The sequence below is a fragment of the Colius striatus genome, chromosome 1 (assembly GCF_028858725.1).
Source record: "Colius striatus isolate bColStr4 chromosome 1, bColStr4.1.hap1, whole genome shotgun sequence".
Classification (NCBI taxonomy): Eukaryota; Metazoa; Chordata; class Aves; order Coliiformes; family Coliidae; genus Colius; species Colius striatus.
Window position 1 is genome coordinate 26,612,712 of NC_084759.1, and position 22,355 is coordinate 26,635,066.

Sequence of the window (22,355 nt, forward strand, 5' to 3'; positions counted from 1 at the left end):
GTGACCCATGCCCAGACATGGCAACCAGATTGTGCCCCATGCATCTTGGTTACCTGCAGTGCTCTATAACCAGTAGCCATTGGCAAAATTCAAAGAAACAGTTAAAATTCTGCACATTTAAATGTTCTCCAGTCAAGACTCTCCTCCCAGATCCATATATGCCAGCATTCAGCATTGATGTTTTGCCTTTCCTTCATGTGAAGATCTCTCACAGTTGATGGTATCAAAGAGTAAGATATCAAAGCTCAGTGGTGCCTTGCGGATCTGAAAAAATTGTTTTGCCTCCTCACAGCAATTTACACAAGGTGCAACATATACTGCACACACCATGGAAATGAAGCTGTCATTGTCATATGATTCCTTGTGATATTTCAAACTTCAAGAGTGAACACTAAGCAACATGCTCGTTGTGACTGAAGTGCCTTTGTGCACAAAGCCTCTTACTTTCACACATTTTGGGGCTTACCGGTTATTCCTCTAACCAGCGAATAAGGAATTTTAACATTAATATTTAGAGAAATGGCAGAATATGGAAATTTTGCATCTGTTCAGGCCTAAGTTCTCTTTCATTCTCTTAATTTTGAATTTTTTCCCCTAGACCCACTTGTTCCTCGTGTTTTTCATGCTGCTTTTCTGACCGCAAACACAAACCAGATAAGATTCTCTATGTCTACTGAAAACTGGAAAGCAGGAAAAAAAAAAGAAAAAAAAAAAAAGAGCAGCATAAATGCACTTGCAGCCACTCTTTAGGGTAAACTTCAAAGGAATTCCATATGGGGTTTCTGGAGGTGGTTTGCTTGAGTATGACACATAGAGACAGCAGCTCTGCGTAGAGCTGCATACATGAACATTAAAAAAAAGTAAGGCTACTACGGTAATTTATCTACAACTTTGATGTAGCTCTCGTATGTCTAATGATATGTGTGCCATGTCATCTGGGAACTCTGTTTTACACTATTAGGCCAATATTCATTGGTATGTCTTCTGGCCCTTGGAAGAGGCATTTCTGTGAGAGGCAATCAAATCAGAAAAGGACATATGTACCAGGCTATATATCTTTTTCATCTGAATTCTTTGAAATGTTTGAATTGCTCTGAATACATCTTCTGAACACCTACTGTGCTCACCTACTGAGCACCTGTGCCATAAACAATCTTTCTCACTCTGTAAAAATTCCTTCATTATCCAATCTGAGAGGAAAAAAAAAAAAACTCAGGTAAAAATTCCTGTTCATTTCTCTCACTAGTTTTTCCATAATAAGCCTCAGGAGAAAAAACAGAAGAAGAGGAGGGAGGGGAAGATTCCTTCTCAGATAACTCTCTTTTTCCAGGCACTCATAATACTGTAAATGTGTTGAACTCAATAGGAGAAGAATTAGCCTGACTGTATCTGCTCCACAGGCTTTGTAATCAAAAGAACAGCCACTGTACAGACACTGTATTGCTTCTACTTTATCCTCAATTGATAGTATAACACATCACTGAAGGAGGAATAAAAGAGAAGACATAAAGCGTAAAGAAAGGGTAGAAGTGAGAAAAAGCATTCAGGAAATACAGTTGCAAGAATGGAGACAGCTATTTGAAATAACATGAACAGGCACAAACTGATCACCAAGGCAGTGACAGACAATGGGAAGGGCTAATATTTTAAGACTGGAATTTGTTTTGGGGTGGTTTCACCAGAATAGTAAGCACAAGTTCAGGTACCATCAGCAGGACGGCTTTCCCTGGTTGTTTTTGCTGTTATAGGTCTGAGCTCCTGCAGTGACCTCTAATTAATCTCACATTTATTAGCTTTGGGAGGGATCTTCCCTGCAACATAATTTGGGAAAGACAAAGAGAAGCACAACACAAAATAATTTTCTAGTGTTTTTTCTGCAACGTCAGGACTTACTGGTAAATCGTTACATTCCAAATCCATCACTGTCCTGTCTCTTCCTCTGTCCCACTCCAGTGACAGAGGAATATGAAATCCTAAGTCTCCTCATAGGATCATGAGCCGTGGATTCTCACACTACATGAGAAGCAAGGCATGCATGTGTGTCTGGGGGCAACTGGCAGACAGATGCATTTCTGTCATACCAATAGAGGCAGAAATTGCTCTAATTTTGTGTGCACTTAATTACACCAAGCTGCCACAGCAGATAGACCAGGTAATGCAGAGATTCGGACATTGTTTGTATGTTTGAGCAAAACCAGGCAAGCAAACAAACACATTGTATTGAGCCTGAGGTCTTGATGCTGCAACAGACTTCGTGAATGCAGTAAAAATACAAATCACACAAACTGTGATTTTTTTGATTGCTGTAGTTGAACAGGTGATTGCTTACAAGACTGAGCAATAAAGATCTCAAAATGCTTCAAACATACCTTGACTAACAGAAGTTAGGGGGAAAAAATATTTATTTGTTGAACAGAGTTTTACCATCTGAAACAGCTAAAACTGTTCTGTCTTGAAGTGGCAGTAATCAAACTTCAAAGAACAGATCAGGCAAGCAATGAAAAGGGATAGGAATTTCCAGGAGACATGGAAACATACAGTTAGATTTTTTTTTAGTCCTCATAAAGTCTTTATTCCTTTTCTTCTTTTCTTAAGTTGTTATTAAAGCAAAGCTTCCTTCTTCTGTGGCTTGTTGCAAACATAGTCCTTTCTGTGCTGTCTCATTTCCATTAAACCTCCCATGTATTGGATATGTAGGAGTAATTTGTCCTGAATTTTAGCATTTAATATCTCTTCCTTCTGACAAACATAGATAAAATTTTCATCCAATGCTGGGATTGGCAGTGAAATTCAAAGACAGCAGCATCCATCCCTTGCTTTGGCAATTTTATCTTTAACTTTTGTCCTTCCACCTCCTTCAAAATCATAGAATCATAGAATGATAGGGGTTGGAAGGGACATTTAGAGATCATCTAGTCCAACTCTCCTGCAGAAGCAGGTTCACCTAGATCAGGTCGCAATGAGAAAGTATATTTCTATCTGATGTTCAGTATGATGTAAACTTTGTAAATAACTAAGTGTGAATGATGCAACATAAATCCCACTGCTGCCTTTTGCAAAGATTTGTCAATGATGGCAACTGTTTTCATTGGTCAGAAACCCACTACTAAGCAGTTTCTAATTGGTAGGATATGTATAACACAGTGTCACTTTACCATTCATCCTCCTGTCTGAATTGCTGAAGAGCTATGGAAGTGTTGTGATCTATAAATAAAGAGTATGAAGAGAAAGGAAGAGCATACTCCACCAGGAACTACTCCAAACCTCTGCAAGTGTAGTGAGAAGGGAAGCAGGTTGTAATGTCAAACAGATACACTACTGTAGCTTAAAAACAAAAACAAACAGGAAGGAGAACTGTAGTGAGGGTCAATGATCACAACTTGTCTGCAAGAACTATCAGTTTTCCTCTGCTGACAATCACACATTTTACTGGGAAGGTAATACACACAGAACAATTAAAAAGAGCCAGGTGAGGTCTCCAGCACTCAGGCATATCATCTGTGCTGCCACGCCAAGCAGCATGACTCAGGCCTGTGACATCATGTAATCTTCAAGTTCCATTCAACAATATTAAAAACAACTTTGAGAACTATACCCTCACAATAAAATTTCCTTTCCTTTCCCAGCAGCAGATTCTCACCTTTAACTTACAAACACTTTCCCACTCTTCCCCTCCTCAAGTTTAATTTCCCCAGCCCTTTGTGTTTTCTTCATTACATACTTTCCAGCAGGTTTCATTTGTGGGAACAATGTCTGCACCGTTCTTCTCAGAGAACAAATAATACAATATATTTCTGCATGTGAGACCAAATTACATTTTTACTTCCTTAGCTCTCCAACAGAACTCGTTAAAGAACAAGATAAAGATCTCGCTCTCCAACCAAATAAACTAGGTCAAGCACAGACCAGTAACTAAAATGCCATATTCTGACTCTACTGCTTGGGCAGACAGTAAGGATATACCCAATAAAACAAACATAAACCATTAACACGGAGTTGTGAACTCTAATAGGCTTTGGCTTATTGCCTTTGCAGGAGCACACTGTGCCAGCACAGAAATTACACATTCAGGCAAATGGTCTGGGAGATGGTGGCAGAGTGCGATCTTTCAGACCTTTGGAGCTATTTAGCTGCTCTCAAAACACACACCCAACAACTCTGATAATTACACTCACTGCAAAACCTAGGCATGGTGCACTGGAAACCTTTTAGGGGCTCTATCATTTCCTGCCTTTGCCAGAATAAAGCTAATTTACTCCTATTTCAGCAGGCTCAGGCAGAGTGAGAGAAGAGAGACTGGATTGTCAGCATTATTGAAAAGACTCATGATTAGTCACACTCACTTGAAGACAAGTTACTTTCCAGACACTACACCACTCATTAAAAGACCTGCAAGCTGGCAGCACTTCAGCAGCTGTGAAACAGTTCCAGGACTGGCAGGCCCAAGAGGACCTCCAAAACCCCACACTCTCCAACATGCTAGAGTGTAAAAGGCCTGTTCAAACATGCCTGAGTGCAATCGGCACCCCAGGAGTTCATCAGATTGTCCTCATGTTCTACAGTGGAAAAAAAACCCCTAAAATATTCACAAGCCCAGCTGCTGCTATCATCAGGTAAGGCCTTTTGAAGTTGTCTGAAATTGTTGCCTTTTAAATGGCTTGCATTCTCTGCAAGGCTCACTCTTGGGTGGCCATAAGTTTCTTCCAGTGATCTGGGAACTTGAAGTGCTGCTTAACCTGCTTCAGCTCTGATCCAGTTCCTGCAGGAGACATCAAGGTATGTTGGGAAATGTCCTGCTAGCTCAAGTCCATAAGAGCTGGTTCCCCATTTCCCTTTGACAGAAGGGAAACAACACTTTGTTCCTCTCCCTGGCATACTTGAGTGTGCATCCGTGTAGGTTTGCCCTTTCTCGTTCAGTGACAGCTCAAATCGATTTGTCACAATTTTTCAAAGTTTCACAATACGGCGTGTGCTGATTTCCCACCCACTCTCCAGAAACATCAGAAGAACCAGATGTTCACATGTACCTTGCAGACTATTTTACAGGGCATGTAAGAACTGTACAGGGGATATAAGAAGTGGGAGTTGGTGAGATGATCAAGTCATTCCAACATCTGTTTGGCTCCAACTGTACCATCCACTTCCTCTCCCTCCCTCTTCTCTCACCATCATCCAGTTTAGATCTCCTATCCTAACCCTATCCCTCCTAGCTCCAGCTCTTGTATTCATCTGATCCCTCACACATTCAAAAAGCTAACCAAGTCCCACCAACTCCTGCAGCAATTCACACAGAGAAAGCAGGTGGCAGGGAGCCAGTCAAGCCACATCCACCACAGTGGGGAGACAGTCTCCTTTGCACCTCAAAGAAATCCCTGCAGGCTGGTGGATCAGCACAGATCTGTGCCAACACACGACTTATTTTAAGCTGAAGTCTGAGAAGAAAAGATACCTGAAGGACTTACATCCCCAGCAGAGAGTAGCATGTGTTGAGGGAGTACAGGGAATTATTACGCCCCATAATAATCTGATCCAAAGTAGAATTTCCATAGGGAAAAGTTCTTGCTTTTCCCCGTCCCTCTCTTGTAAACAAGATTTCAATAGAAAATGAGTGCACAGTATGCTCCTATTATGCTAGACTTCTACGTTGTTTGTACAGAGAGGATTGCTCTTCATATAGAAGAAGTTAAATTGCAGTGTATGAATAACAGTCCTCATGGAGAAAAAAATATCCTCTTCTTCACCCATCAGTACAAAGTTTAAACTTTGGGCAGTTGCACTCAAGCTTTTTCCCATCTACAGCAGCACTGTATTGTAATAGCTGCACTGCACAAACACCTCTGAGGAGTCCTTACAGCACAGTGGGGAGGGTAGGGCTAATCTCATCCCCACCGTCATCCCCCAGAGCTCAGCTCCAAGTCATTCCCCAGAGAAAAGTGAGGGAGGACTACTACCATCACCAAATCCCAGATATGAACTCTTCTCTCCCTTTCCTGACCACATGGTAGCTCTGAAGTAATTCTTTTCAATTTTCACGTGGTGGAGACCAGGCACTATGAGTTCCAGCTTGAGCTTTTGTGTACTCAGGACCCAGTACATTCTTTGGGCCTGTGCAAGTGTAGGAGCTCTGTTAGTCACACCTCATTTCTTCCAGCCATCTGCCACCATCCCACTAGAAACAACCTGAGACAGCTTCTAGGCCTAGCAAAAGGTCACCTCTGCTTCATGGAGACTTTGTACACACCAGAAGTCACATCATAACTTTCTCCAGTGGTCCTCATTTCAGCTCCTCGGGATATAGTTCCTTGACCTTCCCACCACCTGTGCCTCCCAGAAATATTGATCATGGGATCTCTGAAGTGACTCAGTGAAGTCATTTGAACTCAGTGCAAAAATAACCTATTTCCAAGTGTATTCACTTATCTATCTATCTGCTTACCATTTATTTGCGGCTAGATTAATTTTTTAGCCTCATCCTTCTACTGACACAGCTTACTACCTGCAGTTGTTCTGGCACAGCTGGGGAGGTGGTGAGCAATAGGGCTAGTGAGGCACAGGAACACAGGAATATTTTAGGATGGACTAAAAAACTGAGGTCTATACACTGTGTAATGACATTATCCCAGCACAACTACAAAACTCTCCTGGCAGTGTGTGCTACCCCATTCTTTGCCTTTGATTGCACAGTTTGACTTTGCACAACAATCCTGACTTCCTACACTTGCCCATTTCCAGTTGCTTGCTGCTGCATCTTTCCCAGTTGCCTCTCCAGTGTGTAGATATGACTGTGCATGTGGCTGCTATCTAAAAATGGATGGGTGTTATCATTTTTTTTCCTTTTTGGAAGGAAAGGAGGTGATTTGGGTCATTATAAGCATATGCACCCAGCTGAGAATCAGTAAAATTGGAGTTGAGGGGAAGGGTTTGGGGAGCTAGCACTGTGAGGTGGGAGAGAAAAATATGATTAAGATACAACACAGAAAGACACCTAGAGAGGCCTGGCCTTCTATATGCCTGCAGAAACACAAAAGAAATTGGGAAAATCCTGATATACAATGCAGTGCTTTTCTTTCTATTGCTGGAGCTCTTCTTTCGACACTTCTATTCCATTTGCTGACTCAAATCAAAGTTGTGAAGGTTGTGGATTTAGTACATATTCCCTGTAAAATATTACCATATTTTAACAACTGCAAATTCTCTCTCTTGTCCCTAACCCATTTAAAAGCCCCACAGGTGAAACATGTAAGATACAGCAGCCTGGATCCCTTCAGCTGATTCACCTTCCGTACTTAACACACAGCACTACCCTGGGCTTCCATCGCTTCAAGAAACAGCTTTTTAAAAGAAAATAACCTATATTCTGGGGGAAAATAGGTTTCAACATAGAGCATTTCTCCAGCCATAATCTGCATTTTAAATATCTTATCCTCTGCCTTCAAGCATGCTGTGTTACAGAAACCTCAGACGCAGGACTCAGGAGTGCAGTTATGGGAGTCAGGGTAGTAGGTAGAGCCTGTTTATGTCTGAGAGTGTGTATTCATGCACATGTCCAGAGACTGCATATTCAGGACATATTTTAGACAAGCTGTTAATGCTAGTATGACTTGGACAATGTTTTAAAACGCAGACCCTCCCTTTTGTCACCACAGATGCCTCCAAAGCACTGATACAATTTCTAACCATTAGCCTGAAGAAGTGATTTTTTCATCCTTTAAAATCCCCTCTTCTCTTCCATGCCCTTTTGCAGTGAGCATGGGTGCTGGCCACCGGCCTGCTCCCACACTGCTGGACTCCATTCAGCAAGGGAGCTTTTGTTCTGTCTAGAGAGTCTCGCTGGCCAAAGCCGAACCTCTCTGGCATAGATTCATGTATAGGGATTTCTGGAGACTTCTGGAACCACCACGAAGCCTGCTGCAGAGCTGCCACGTCCCACAGAGTGCAGAGGGAGCCTCCGGCCTGTGTCGGGCCAGTGCTGGTGCGTTTTCAGGAAGCGGAGGGCAGACAGCGATTGCGAGAGCGTAGGACGTGTGAGCGACGGCACAATGTTAGCGATGAATACCAAAGAATCCCAAAATTACAAGTTTCAACCCACAAGCGGTTCCAGGGGAGTTTCCATTTGGGGCTGTGACTCAGCAAAGCTACTGTCAGTGGCAAGAGGATATCAGCCTCAAGTCGCCACTAAAACCATCTGTGACAATCAGCCTCTTCTGAGATGAGTGGTTGCTTTGCACCCATGGTTTTTCATAACTACCATTTTGCTCTCACATAAAATGTTGACAAGGCAAGAAACCAGAAAACTCTAGGCTCTGGCAGAGATGGTTGCAAAGTGGCAAAACACCCATGGCAAACCACTTCGGCTTCTTCTGGAGCTGCACACACGACTTGTTGAGAAAACGCCTGCTCAGAAGAAACCTGATCTGGAAAGCATCTGCAAGGTAGGTTAGGTCGGTGTGCTGGAGCCGTGCAAGGCTCACCATGAGATGGCAGCCTTCCCCACCGCCTTCCACGCCCCTCACATTGTGAGGAAGATGTGCCAACCCCAGCTTCAGCACAGAGCAGTTCTGTCTTCCCGGCAGAGATGGGCTGCCAAGATTTTAACAAAGGGCTCCCTTAAAAAACAAAAAAAAAAAGGAAAAAGGGAAAAAAAGGAAAATCAGCATTGCTTTGCAATACATACAGCAATCCCTTGGTGAAATCCTTTTCCTTCCTTCAAATAAAACCCTAATCCAGTAATTACATATTTTCAGTGCATGCTCTCCCCACACAAACCTACCAGTGCAGATTGTCTCCACAACTGAGCTTGGCAGTCCTCATCTGTACCAAGTACGGGCACATCGCCGTCTCCCTGGTACTGCTTTACACTTGGTGGATGCCCCTGCATGCTGCCAGCTAGAAGGCCTCGTGGTGGGTTGGCAGGCAGCAAAAGGTGGGGTGAACAGGCACTACCCCATTCAAATGTTCCCGTGTCTCCACTGCACATTCAACATGATTTCAATGGAAAGCGCTGGCATGAAGGAGTAGGAGTAGAGATCTATTGGCCCTGTGGCAACTCATTTCTGGGAAACTCAGCTTGTATTGAGGAGCTCATCAGGACTTACACTGAGGAGATACTTGTGCCACCCCTTCTATTATGGACATGGAGAGAACAGGCAGAGCTCTACCTCATGCTGGCCACACCTGTACATTATATCAGAGAGGGGATCCAGACAGATCTGGAAACATCAGAATACCTTCCAACTCTCCTGTTAGCTGTGCAAGTAGGAGGTAACACAGGGAAATAATGGAAAAAAGCCACAGAGTTGAGTTGTGCCTCACCTTAAATATGGGGGAATCACTCCACGTGCAGAATTGTCTCAATTTAAGCCTGTTTCAATGAATTTAGATTTTAAAGTACAGTAATACAAATCTGGAGAACCAGCATTGCTTTGGATGAGTCAGAGAAACTCTCATATGTCAGATGCTGGCTTCACTCACACAGCTGTGAATCTGGGCTCCCACACCTCTGCAGATAGTAGTGTGATTTCAGTGAGATAATTGTGCAACCATGATCAAAATCTGCATCGCTCACTCCCAGGTGTTGTACTGATATTACTGACATCAGTGTCTGACCTCTTGCAACTTCAGCCTTCACTGGGTTTACACGTGAACAGAGGTCGGCCGCTGAGCACATCACTGACAACAAGAGGTGACAGAGGGATAAATAAGCAGGATTTGCCTCCAATATCAGCTTTTTTTTTCACCGCTGTACAGCTGTGTCAGCAAGAGTGTAAATGTGGCACAGACTGCTCCCCTCTCCTGGATTTTTTTTTCAGAACTAGATCCAGAGCGAGTTCATTGCTTTCAACACAACAATTCCCAATGAGCCCTCTCATGAGAAGGGTCTCAATCTATCCCTCTTGTGCTTCATTATCATCAGACTTGATGGTTTTGTAACTGTGCAAGTGAGTCCCACCACGGCTTTCACGACTTTGTTCAGGCTATAAATACAGAGGGCAACTTAACATCACAGGCAGCAGCCAAGCTTGTATACTGAAAACATTCAAATATAGATGACTTTTCACCTTTACTTGCCAGAGGCCAAATTCTTTCAAACAATGATAAACCTTATTTAACCAGGAAGTCTTTGAAATTCTGGAGTGGACCTAAATGTCATGAGGTCTGAGATGACCTTGAAAAGTGACTTTTATCTCTATGGACATCCTGGTGACTCAAGGCTTGAACAAATACGTTCTGATATCTAATTCTCCCAAAAGCAGGTCTCTGGTGCCAAAGGTTATATACTTAGTGAAGCATTCTGTGCAGACATGCAGAGCTGGCAGCCATTGTGTGTATTTCCTCATAATTAACAAGGATTACTCTTAATTAATAAATATAGGTCTTTAGGAGGAGGAGGATTTGGAATGTCAAGGATATGCAGGCTTCCTGCAAAATGCATGGCATTTGATATGATGGTTGTATAGCATCAGAAGATGCAAAGCCAGAGCCAGAAGGATGATCACAAATATTTAGGTCTGAGAATAGAGATTTTGTTATTTTGGAGGAAAGTGAGCAAATAATATGGATATAACTGCATCAAGAACACTTATGCACAGAGCAGAAGCTGTCGGGCTGTGCGTGAAGCTCCAACTACTTCTGCTCATGCTCACAGAAATAACACACAGGCCAAGCAAACAAGGTGATACAGGCAGAAGACAAACAAGGGAGCAGGGTGAAAAGATGCTGTTTGAGGGCTGGAGCTCTGAAACTCCCTCAAAGATGTGAAAAAGAGAGCAGTGGCAGCAGAGTTAGGAGACTGCAAGCCTCCAGCTTCTGACAGTACTGCATGAGTAACAGGCTAAGCATGCAGGGCTGGGTGGGGTACCGCTGGGCCATCACCCAGGCAGGGCAGCCCTGCTGCAATTCCATTCATCTGAGGGCACTTACTCCAGAGATTAATTGCAGCAAGAACCACAATGGTACAATTGCCCAGAGTTTTGCTGGACAATCCAGAAAGAATGTCATTTGCAAATGTCTACCCTTCACTGACTTTTAAAAATGGCTTCCCTTGGCCTGCAACTAGAGTATCTCACTCCATTTGCTTTGATGCTGCTGTCTGAAACTGATACCTAACCTTGGATTTTCTACAACATTCCTTGGTTTGTGTTGATTGAGCCTGGGCAGATGCAAGACCCCTGCAGTGCACTCAGAAGCTACTGTGTCCCATATGCACAGGCTGTGGGCATCTGCAAAATTCCCGCGATTCCTCACCATCGTGGGTTATAAATATACAGGTAACAAGCTGGTTAGTTAACTTCAGGGCTCCTTCTCTGCAACCATCTTCCTTTCTTTCCTGTTTTTCCTTACCTGTTTTCTCTCCTTTGGTTCAGGTCTCTCTGTCTAGAGGCAGCACTGGTTTTATCCTGGTTATTTGTAGATGTCTATGTGAGTCATGCATGTGAACGTCGACATTTCTACTCCATAATAGATGCCACTTTTAAACAAAAGGATGTATACCAAGAACCACAGACTAGTCTTCAAGAGTCTGGCCTTTACTACAGAAAGTAATGGAAATACTTTCCTTAAGACAATGGTTTGATTTCTATAGATCAGTCCCATGTCACGAGTGTGATGTCTGTGAAGTGAATGTGGAAAAAGGGCAATTGCCAGCAAGTTGCCTGAGAAATCACCTTATCTCACTGATATGTCACATAGAAAGCTAGCTCTTAAATCCTGTCTCTATACAGGGCTTGAGTGCTTTATTCTTGTCTGAAAATGGATATTTCCTTCCACTTAGAAACCACAGCTCTAAATCTTTTTTTTTCTTTTCCTGGAGTTGGTCATTTAAGTCCTTTACAACCTCTCCTGAAGACCATCTGACAAAATAAGGTGTAGTTCACACCCACATCATCCTGCTGTGCATTAGCTCAACATTTAGAACAGAACTGAATCCCTTTCTACTGCAGAAAATGGAGGGAACTAAATCCATTCCCCCCGAGCCAGCCCTGCCTGCTGGGGGACTGAACAGGAGGGAAGAGACAGCTCTCACCAAACTGCTGTTACTACTTGTGCACAGACCACACCATTTCAGTAAATCCTGCTAATCTTACACCAAGCTGGGCTTGGAGTAAGACAACACAGGACCAGAGAGAACAAGAAAGGCAAATCCTGAGGGGTGATGCGACTACAGTCAAGACAGAGCCCTTTCTGAGTATGTGTAGGCAGAACTGTGCTGGAGATAGTTTGGTACTATTTGATTAAATAACGGCTGAAATTGGAGAGAAATTATAAAGCTCCTGTTACAGCCTGCTTCAGTGCCCTCCTTCTTTGCTGCTACTCTTTCCTCTTTGACCATATCATTAGTTTTCATTTCAGGAAGCAACTCCTTCTGATCTATACAGAGTGAGAATCAGCCATAGATAGCCACATACCATCTCCTGCAGCTTATGTTTCTTCTCTTGTGTCCTTTCCCAAGGCCTCCTGCTCCTCTTTCTGAACAAGGTGATCTTGAAAGGTTGAAGTGCTCCCGTGTAGAGAAGCAGATCTCGATCCATCTGGGAAAATTTACTGTTGAGCACAAAGGTCCCCAGGGATGGCAGGTGCCACCAGGCCTTGGTGGCAGCACATCTGGGCATGTGAGTCATATTTTTGTATACAGCATCTAAATCCTTCTGTGGCTTTAGCCACGAATCTTAAAGCCTGGCCTCTCAGACAGCAGAAACCTGGTTCAGAGAGATGTTGGCTGGCTCTGTCATATGTACGTTTCCAGAGAATTGTGTGCTTTGCTGTTGCTCTGAAAAACAAGGACATCCAAAGTAAACATTTCTCAAAAAAGTACTGTCACTGGACGTATAACCAGACAATACCACCCTAATACAGATTGATAGCCATATTCAAGGCATATAAATGGCTAAAGCACTACCCATCTATAAAACGGTTATTGCAGTCTGGTTGCAAGGCTGAGCTTGTTATTTTCTTGCTATACATCAGCGATTTACACAGCAAAGGCTTCACTCCATTCAACAACGGAGCTCATGCAAAGTCAATGTAAAATACTGTATTTATAAGGCAACCAACTTGCCTTATAATTCTGTATCTCTCATGTGTCACACCAGATTTAAACCTGTAAATTTATTCTCTAAGTTCTCCCGGCATTTCTATGAATTTTATACCCTACCAGCTCACCTATGTGTTTAACATACCCTTTCCACACATAGATTCATTTTTAATGCCAAAGAATCATTTAGTCAGAAAGTTCTTCAAATGATGACTAATAAAAGACTAGGCAGGCTTTGCACCTGGTAGAAAGTGGCAATAATTCACCTTCAACTAGAGATTCTTCTCCTTTGGGCACACACACACACAAACAGACACATCCTAGTATTAGCTGTGTCAGATAAATCTGTGAGTAGCTAGGCTAAAGGGAATAAATATGACAGTGCTGATAGGTGAGCTCTCAGTGGTAAAGTCTAGAGCTAAACAATTGTTTACAATATTCATTACATTCAGCCCTAAACCCTACTGCTAGTTTTCTTTGTGTGCATCAGACTTCTCAAAATTTTCTGAGGTGAGGTTAACAGGAAACTTGGCTGTGTGTAATGGTGAGTGGAACCTTCATCTCTCAGTGGTTTTATCTAATCTGTGCTTGGTGCTATTGTAGAAGTACCTGGGGCACCAGGCCTGCTGGAGAGGAGGTGTGCCTATCTCAGCCCTGCTCCACAGGATGAGTGGACATGGTCAGAGAGCATATGTGAGGTTTGTTGCCACAAACCTAGCCTGTGAGACATGCTCCTAGCTGTATCTACGTTGTTTTGTAGAGCATATCTGGGACTCAGCTGACACTGTGAAAACATCTTTTCAGGGGCTGATACATATTTACACTCCTTTCCTCAAGATAACACTAATAACAATAATAATAAATAATAATGAAACAAGAGCATTATTTTGGGAAGGAAAACAAGTGTATTGACCAAGACACTGAAGAGGTTTATTTCCAGAATAAAAATTACAGTAAACTGTTTTGAAATCAATTCAGAGGTGAAACATTTCCTTTTTATCATGAAAGGTTATTGATGCACCTAGGAAGGAGATGTATACATAAAGATTGTCCACTTCTCCCATTCTAACAGCTGTCTACTAAAGGACACAACAATTCTTCACTCATTTATAGTGTTGTATTGTCCTGATTACATCAACTCTACAATAAGTATTTGCATTCCTGTATGTATAAGTGGTGGTGGAAAGTCTAGGTGGAAAAGTCTGCCCAGTTTTTCTCATTAAGACTTTCATTTGGTTTCTTTCCCTCAGAAATTAATTTCAGGTTTAGAGATGGACTTAGAAACATACAGTATCTGCCTCAAACTACTGAAACCTCATCTAGAGAGTGAATGAACTTGTGATTCATATTTGAGGTAGGAGAAGAAAGGCAGAGGTTGTTCAACACTGTCCCCTCAGAAGCCCTTATGGCATATCCATACGGTTATTCTGCCCTTAGCTTCTTTGCTGGATTGTCCCCAAAAGAAGCACCACTTAATCCTGGCAATATTTGAAAAACAAGTACTTATCACAAGATATTGGCTCATATCAGCTCATTTGATACATCCAGCCAAACTACTCCACTATGAGTTGGCCATAGTGCTTGCCTGGGAGTAGCCTAGTTTGACTCAGTGATCTTAAAGGTCTTTTTCAACACAAATGATTATATGACCTATAGGAAGATACTGAGTTTCTATCCTGCAACATTGAATTAGGTTTGATGTGAAATAGCTCTGAATGAACGTACTCCACTGACTGCTATGACAAAGATACTGTATGTCATAAATTTGTGTCCTCTTACCACAGGCAAATTGTCCTCTGGTGGCACTAAATGCAAACCTTAAGATGAAGGATATCTCTCCATGGCCAGTAAGACACTCTTGGTGTGCAGCTTCCTGTGGAGCCTTGGAGATCAAGGATTTCTAACAGGTGTTTGTGTTAAATGTCCTTACACAAGTGAAAGACAAACAAATGACTCACAAAATGAAGAGAAATTCAGAATATTTTCCCCATGGAAAACTCCATACTTGTTTTGTCTTTCATCAGTGTGAAAGTTAATGCATTAATGGAAAGATCTTGGTACTTCTTTTTTGTTCCTTTTCCCCATTGGACTGAACTTCCTAGAAAAACTATACTTCCTGTAATGTGTCAGCAAGGGCTCCTTTGATACTAGCTACAGCTCTCAGAGTGCATGAGCAATTCTGGAGACTTTCAAGAGCCGCCTGGACACGTTCCTGTGTGACCTGATCTAGGTGAACCTGCTCTAGCAGGGGGATTGGACTAGATGATCTCTAAAGGTCCCTTCCAAATCTTATCATTCTGTGAGTCTGTGAGTATTTCTAAAAAGAACCCCAAAACCCAACAATCCAGAGGCTGGTTTTCCTTTAGAAGACATATAGAAAAAGAAGAATCAGGGAAAATTAGGATTTTGTAGAAATTGTACTTTCAGTGGAAGTTTTCCAGGTGAGCAAGCGCAAAACCAGCTATTTGTAACATTGACAGTAGGCTGAAAAGCTCACAAAATAGACCACATGCCCTCCCCCTTCCACCCACCTTCACCCTTCTTGGTGGTAGCATTTGTCAGCACTGGACTCTCCTAAGAGGAAAGCAGGCAGGTGTCTAAATTAGAGGGGAAAAGGAGGTGAAGGAGAGGAATGAACTTCCTGGAGGCTGTGCAGACAGAAGCAGAAATGTAAGTGCAGGAGATAGAAGTAACTAAAGAATATAAAGATTGCTCTGAGTTCTTCCTTTAATCTATTCTCTCAGATAAAGGTTAAATTACCATTTGAATGCCACTGTAGAGAGCTAATAATGTTGCTTTTATGTTCCAAGGATCCTCTCTTGATAGTGCAATCTTTTCTACTCCAATTAAGGAAAGCTGTGGTTCCAATCATCTCTGCACTGAAGATTCTTGGTTTTGCCATCCAAGATCTGGTTGTCCTGTTGTTCCCCCATCGATTTTCTGCAGTGTTTCAGGTGGTGCTTCAGAAACAGCTGACTGTGAGGACATGCTCCTGTAGTTAGAGAGAACTGAACTGTACTTTGAGGTCTTTATGAAATTATGCCAAGTGGATTGTAATTCTTCTGGACCCCAGGGAGAAATCTGAAGCTCTGACTGAGAGCTGAACAAAAAGCATGGTCCTGTGTTACTGTCTAAGAAAGCATTTTTGGACTCCATTTGAAAACATACTCTCCCTCCTGATTAGAATATTATGTTTTCACTGCCATTTAGAAAAGATTTAGCTATCTACAGAGGTTATCCTGCAGACTTTCCAGGCTTTCCCATTGTAAGTTGTGTATACACTAAGGAGCACTAGCAATGGTGTCAAGTGGAAGACAAACACAGCCAAAGCAGCAAAAGGAATAACAAAACTACTGACAAGGAACTGAGACAGTGTATAAGCACCCAGCACAAAAGTTCCCCACTCTGCAGGCTGCAGTGGGAAAGCACTTGCAGAGAGGTGTATCAGGGTCCAAATGAGTACAAGGCACAACCCATCCTATCATTGGTATTTGCTCCTGACTTTGCTCATCTACTCAAGTCACTGCTTGCACTCTGCTGGCTCAGAGAACTCACTGTAACTGTATTAACTCCTTTTGCAGTTGATCCTACACTACTTTGGACAAGCAGGGGACAATCTGTCCATCTGACCAGGGCTCCATCAGGGAAAGAACTCCACCCCCATTTCTCCTGAATGCACCAGTCATCTTCTAAGACATCTCTGCTCATGAGTACTAGACAGGCTGAGCACATCTGGGAGGACATTTGTGTTGACTCTGAGTCTAACCAATGCTTCTCTACTTCAGGAACCCACCTCTAAAGGAAACTTGCCTCCAGAGGTCGTTATTTCCCAAACTAGCATGACAGAAGTTCATTTAGGCCCTCTCCTTTGTTCCTTCCTTGAAGATCTTCTTCAGTGCTAGCTCAGGGTATTTATATATTGCATATTCCCACTTACGGACCATTTACGAAGATAACTGCAACCAAGACCCTAGGGACAGATTTGCTGGAGATGACACGAGAGAAAATAACAGACCCTCAGTCCTAGCCCAGGTAATAACGGCATGATCTGTCTCCCAATGCTCAGGCCTCCTCAGAGAGGCCAGGGTGGAGCCGTGTTCTGTCTTTAGCACATTAGTTAATGGCTGGAGTATATATGACTTGTGAATACTTTTTCTTAGGGAGCAGGGCCTGAATCTAGTTACAGTCTCTGTTCAGCCCTGTGTCCATTCTCTGTAATTTGGTAAGCCCCTCCTATGAACACTACCACACTCAAAGTCCTGAATAGCTCCACACTTAAACACTGCACAAACAGATCAGGAGAAGAGGACTGGAGGGCTTCCAATTACACAAGATGCCTGTCTAGCCCTTCCATGAATCCCACAAGCCTCTTGGCTTTTGGGATGTGTGGCAGTAAGTTTTGCAAAGCAGTTCTGTGGAAGATCAAAAACCTCTGTCCTGCAACTGACTGTGTGAAATTATGTCTCCTCATAAAACCCTGGCATTACTACGTTGCAGTAGCATTTCAAACACTATGGTCTTGCACACACTAGGAGGAACTGTAGCGTTGCATTTTATAGCTCAGCTCCACCTTTTGCAGCATTGCTGGGAACAATTGAATAAGCAGCATGGAGGCTGGCTCCTGTGTGGTGAGTGTGTGGCTACCTGGAAGTAAACTTCAGAAAGGCACAGATGAGGAAAAAGCTCCTGTTGGAACATCTCAACACCTCGCTCAGCTTAAACCCAACTGGCAGATAAGAGCTAGAAGTTTCTTTCCTGTTTCCCTGAAGTTGCTGACCCAGTGAGGCACCCTCTGGGCATTCTTCCCACAAGCTGATCATGTTGGAGACTGTGCAAGTTTCAGTGGCAGCTGATCATCCTGAATGCAGCCAAGCAAAAAGAAATCAAATCCTCAATTCCCCTTTTTCAAAGAAAGACTTAAACCATCAAGCTACAGGATTGCTTTGAGCATGCTATATGTAAAAGAACAGATGACTGAGGCAGGAAGGAAGAATCTCCAACCTCACATTTAACATTGTCCCCTGAAAATGAGAAATCTTTTGGAACCTTTTTGGGCAGTGAATGGACTTGTCTAGTGTCTAGTAAGGTGCTCCACCCATTGATGTACACAACTGCTGTCCTCTTCCTTTCCTGGTCTGTTTCAATAATACAGGAAAGCATAGAAACCCATGGAATTATATGTTTAGGAGGTGGCTCACATGGCTAGCTATTGGGCATGACAGAATTTAGCATGGCAGCACCCCAGTCAACCTTTGCATCTGACTGCTCTCCATGTGCCTGTGAGTCTCTGTTATCTGACAGCTAAGAGAAAAGGAAAGAAGTGCCTTCCCACATGGCAGCCTGTTTTTCTGAAGCTGTTGTAGGATATTTCAAGGAGAATTTGTAAACATATTACCACAGAAATGGACAAAGTTAGGTTCTTTTTAGGTTTACACTGCAGTAGAGTACCACAATGGTTAGCTATATAGCAAAATGGGTATCAGAATTTAAGCTCTCTCAGACTGATACAAATAGCTACAGACCCTTTAATTGTTTTCAAATGCTTTAATTTATTCTTTGGTTTTCCTGCTAAATTAATCTATGCATCTGTCAACTCACAGGACTACATGGCCAATTAAACTCTTCTGGCAGAGGGAGAGCTCCTAAAATTGAATTATATTCTATTAAAAGCTATTATAAAGCCTTTACACCTAGTCAAAATGGGGCAAAATCCCCATCATTTTGCATTTGAGTCTCACTGCTTGCAAAAAACTCACTGTATCCAGCCAAAGATCCTATACGTCTTAATGGTGTCTTCGTTTCCTGAGATGTGTTGACAAAGGAAACCAAGTAGTTCTGCAAGAATGGATATCAATGGTGTCTCATATCCCACAGACCTGTGTTTTGTGGTTTATAATAATATCCAGCTAAGGCTATCACTGTGGCTGAGGCACTCGTATTTGCTGGCAACATACAAATCACTTGCGAGGCTTCCTGTACTTGGGACATTCATAGGACGTATTTGTGGAGTAATGTAATCTTTCTCACATTTGTCTTCCTTTGTTATCTAGGGTTCAACTTGACCAAGATCAGGTAGACCATTCACACTGCATGATCCCATAGCTCTCATTTCACTAGGAAACTGGGATAAAAAATAAACAGTTGTCTCACAACAGATAATGATTTTGTGTGACTTCATAGACTTCATCTTTCCCAACAACTTTTTAAAAGTTTCTGTGGAAATGTGTTTGAAGAAATACATGGTGTTCGATATCTGACTCATAGGAGTCAGACTTGCTTGGACAGAGGTAAGCTGATGCACCTAGAATCACAAAGAATATTTTCTTTTCACGATATATTAGAAACAACTGGTTTTTTCCTTCTTTTTTTTTTTTCCTTCTTTCCCCTGGAACAATGAACAGGAGTTATCTCTTACATTTGAGTGAACATGGCCCCACAACATTTCCTGCATCAATTCCCTATGGGGAAGGCAGGATGTTTAGGAATCATGATGCTGAGGACAAAGGCTGGTCAAACTACTACACCAGCCCACCGCAGGAATGGAATAATGGCTTCAGTGGTATTTTCCATCAGAGAAAACCAAAAATAAATGTAGTTCAACCTTGCTCATTGGTGAGCCAACAAAAATCACTTTCACCTCTGTCAGAAGCTTGACTCAAGTCCAGGACATGTCCAGATGATGGTATATTTCTCACTTCCCTGATCTCCAGTATGAGGCTAATAAATTTTCAAAAAATCTGTGCCACAGTCAGTTAACATACATATTGCTCAGTGACAAAAGAGACTGTTTGATCTTTGCTCTAAGGGTAAAGCACTACTTCAGGGTTGCTTGGCAGCTCTGTTTTCTTTCCCTTAGAAAAAGAGATGGATTCATTTAGAATCATGGGCCACGAAGAAGGGAGCTCAGGTGTGTCAGAAATGACAGGTGGCTAGAGCTGACTTGACAGCAATTAAATGTACAAATCTTTGATTGGGCTCACAGGAATGGAGTCATTAGCTACAGAGAATGGACCAGCTTGCTTTCCACTGCCTCATTAGCCATAATACTGATATTACTTTAAAAAGCCTGGAAAAAAGCCCTCTCACACAGAATTAGGAAAGTTGAGTTTCGGGGGGGGGGGGGGGGGGAAGCGCTAGTGTAAGCATTTTCAAGCAGAGCAAACAGATCTTGGCTTTTCTGCATGGTCACTGAAAAAAAGCCTCATGTTTGCTGTACTGTGAGATAGCCCTATACCCAGTGCTTCAAGCAACACTTTCACAGAGATCAACAAGTTGCTTTTGGACACCAAAATTTAGTGACAGCCTCATCAGGAAGCATCCTACTGTGCTCCAGTTCCGAGTATCAGTGCCTTTAACAACATCCTACCCTGCAAGTGAAGACCTTTGGTCAGTCACACAGTGGAATTATCAGGCTGGGTATAAGTTGCACATAAATCTCCAAACCAGCAGGCTCAGTGCAAAGGAAGATTTGGCTTGGGCTTTATTTATCTTCCTGTAACATGACTGGTTGCAGAAGGGCTGCAATAACAACATTCTGCTCTAAATGAATATCCTCCCACCCTGACTCTACCCTTGCTATTTCATGGAAAGTTCATAATGAAATAATTTGTACCAAATTGCCTTTTCTCTTCCTTCAGTTCTCGCTGTCCCACAAACTTGATTTCTCAGGCCCGCTAAACCAGAAAGTCCTCTGAACAAAGGGAATCAGAAGTGCTTTTCCCCAGGGCCTTCACACAGGCATTGAGGCCAACATGTTGACTGCACAAAAGCAGTTCAGTACATCACAAGCACCATGGCTTCGTGCCTCTCACATCACTCAAGCAATAGGCAGCAGAACTGAACCAGGGACAGAGGGAAAAGATGTTTGCAAATCAGTGACAACACTGCTGGGACAAGGCTTCATTCTCTACACTAAGAGTAAGATCAGAAAAAAAGGATACCACTCTTCCCTGGGATTAATATTGTCCTCTCCTAACATTGGGCACTGAACTGTTGTGCACTCAATACACCGTTCCTTATTTTCTTGTGAAGTCTACGTTCAGGCACATCTGGATCCCACAGGTCAGTTCTGTCCCAGTGGTCAGGCAATATTGTCGCTTCCAAGACTTGTTCTTTCCAGGATTTCACAGGTACATGACACTATGAGAGACCTCTGTGCCACAGGTGAGTTACCCATACAGGCACTGGGTGGGAAGTTTCAGTTTTCATGCTGGCACAGTTTGAAAGTAATTATACAGCCTCCCTACAGTAATAACCATGTACTTCACCCTCTTTAGGTGCATTTGTTCTTCATATGCCTTCTGAGATGTAAGAGTTACTTATAGAAGAGGAATTGAGCTGACAGGGATGCTTCCTCTCAAGAGGGAGATTTGTGTAGTCAAAGAAGTTTAAAGTATGTGGTACAAATCATTGCTGGAGTTATCACCAGAAAAACAGGTAACTCCACTAAAACAGAACACCCAACCGAATCTCGATGTCTTAATGACTACCAAGGTCAGCTGAAACACACCCTACAAGAGCCGACCAGCTCATACTTAAACTGAAAGTCTCCCATCAGGATGGCCTTTCCCAAAATCATGAAAGCAGAGGACTGGCTTGATCTTCCTGGACTGGGATGGCTTCTAAACAACTCACAGATTCAACACAGACAAAGAAATCTCATCAGTCATGCAGCACTGTTTTTCTTTCCCAAATGGTAATGTTAGAAATATAAGACAGTATTTGGTCAATAAGATCCCTGGGATGTCTTTGTTTTATTTCAATGAGCAGTGAACTTCCATGTTGAAGCAAAATATGCTGTGAAAAAAAAAGAGAAGTGGTCTTTGGAGGAGGGGAAATCCCAGGAAAGAGGGAATGAAGAAGAATAAGGATAAATTTAAGAGGAAGGAGAAAATCAGAAAAAGCTACTAAACAGCTTCTAAATTATTCTACTGCAGAAAATACAAGCTGCATTGCTTTTGCTCTTTCGGTGTCTGCCTCCTCTGCATTTTAATGACAGTTGAGTGTCTAGCCTGACAGGCATTTTTATAAGTCTTCCTTGATTCCTACCTGCTTATGCACGCACCCAATTTTCTTGGCAGACCCGGCCTTGAGTAATTTTGCTCTAGACTCAGACCTCTGAGGATTCTAACTGCAGGTCAGTTTTTACATGGGAATTAAATCCTCAGCAAGCTCTGGGAGACACAGAGGAGAAGACCAATCTCAGTTCCTCCAACTTCTCCTCCATGATCCTCTCTTGGCACTTGCTTCTTCTCAGAGAAGTCAACAGCAGGAGGCTGACTGTGCTTCAGCAGTCACAGTTCATTGCCCAATTTCTTAAGTGGAG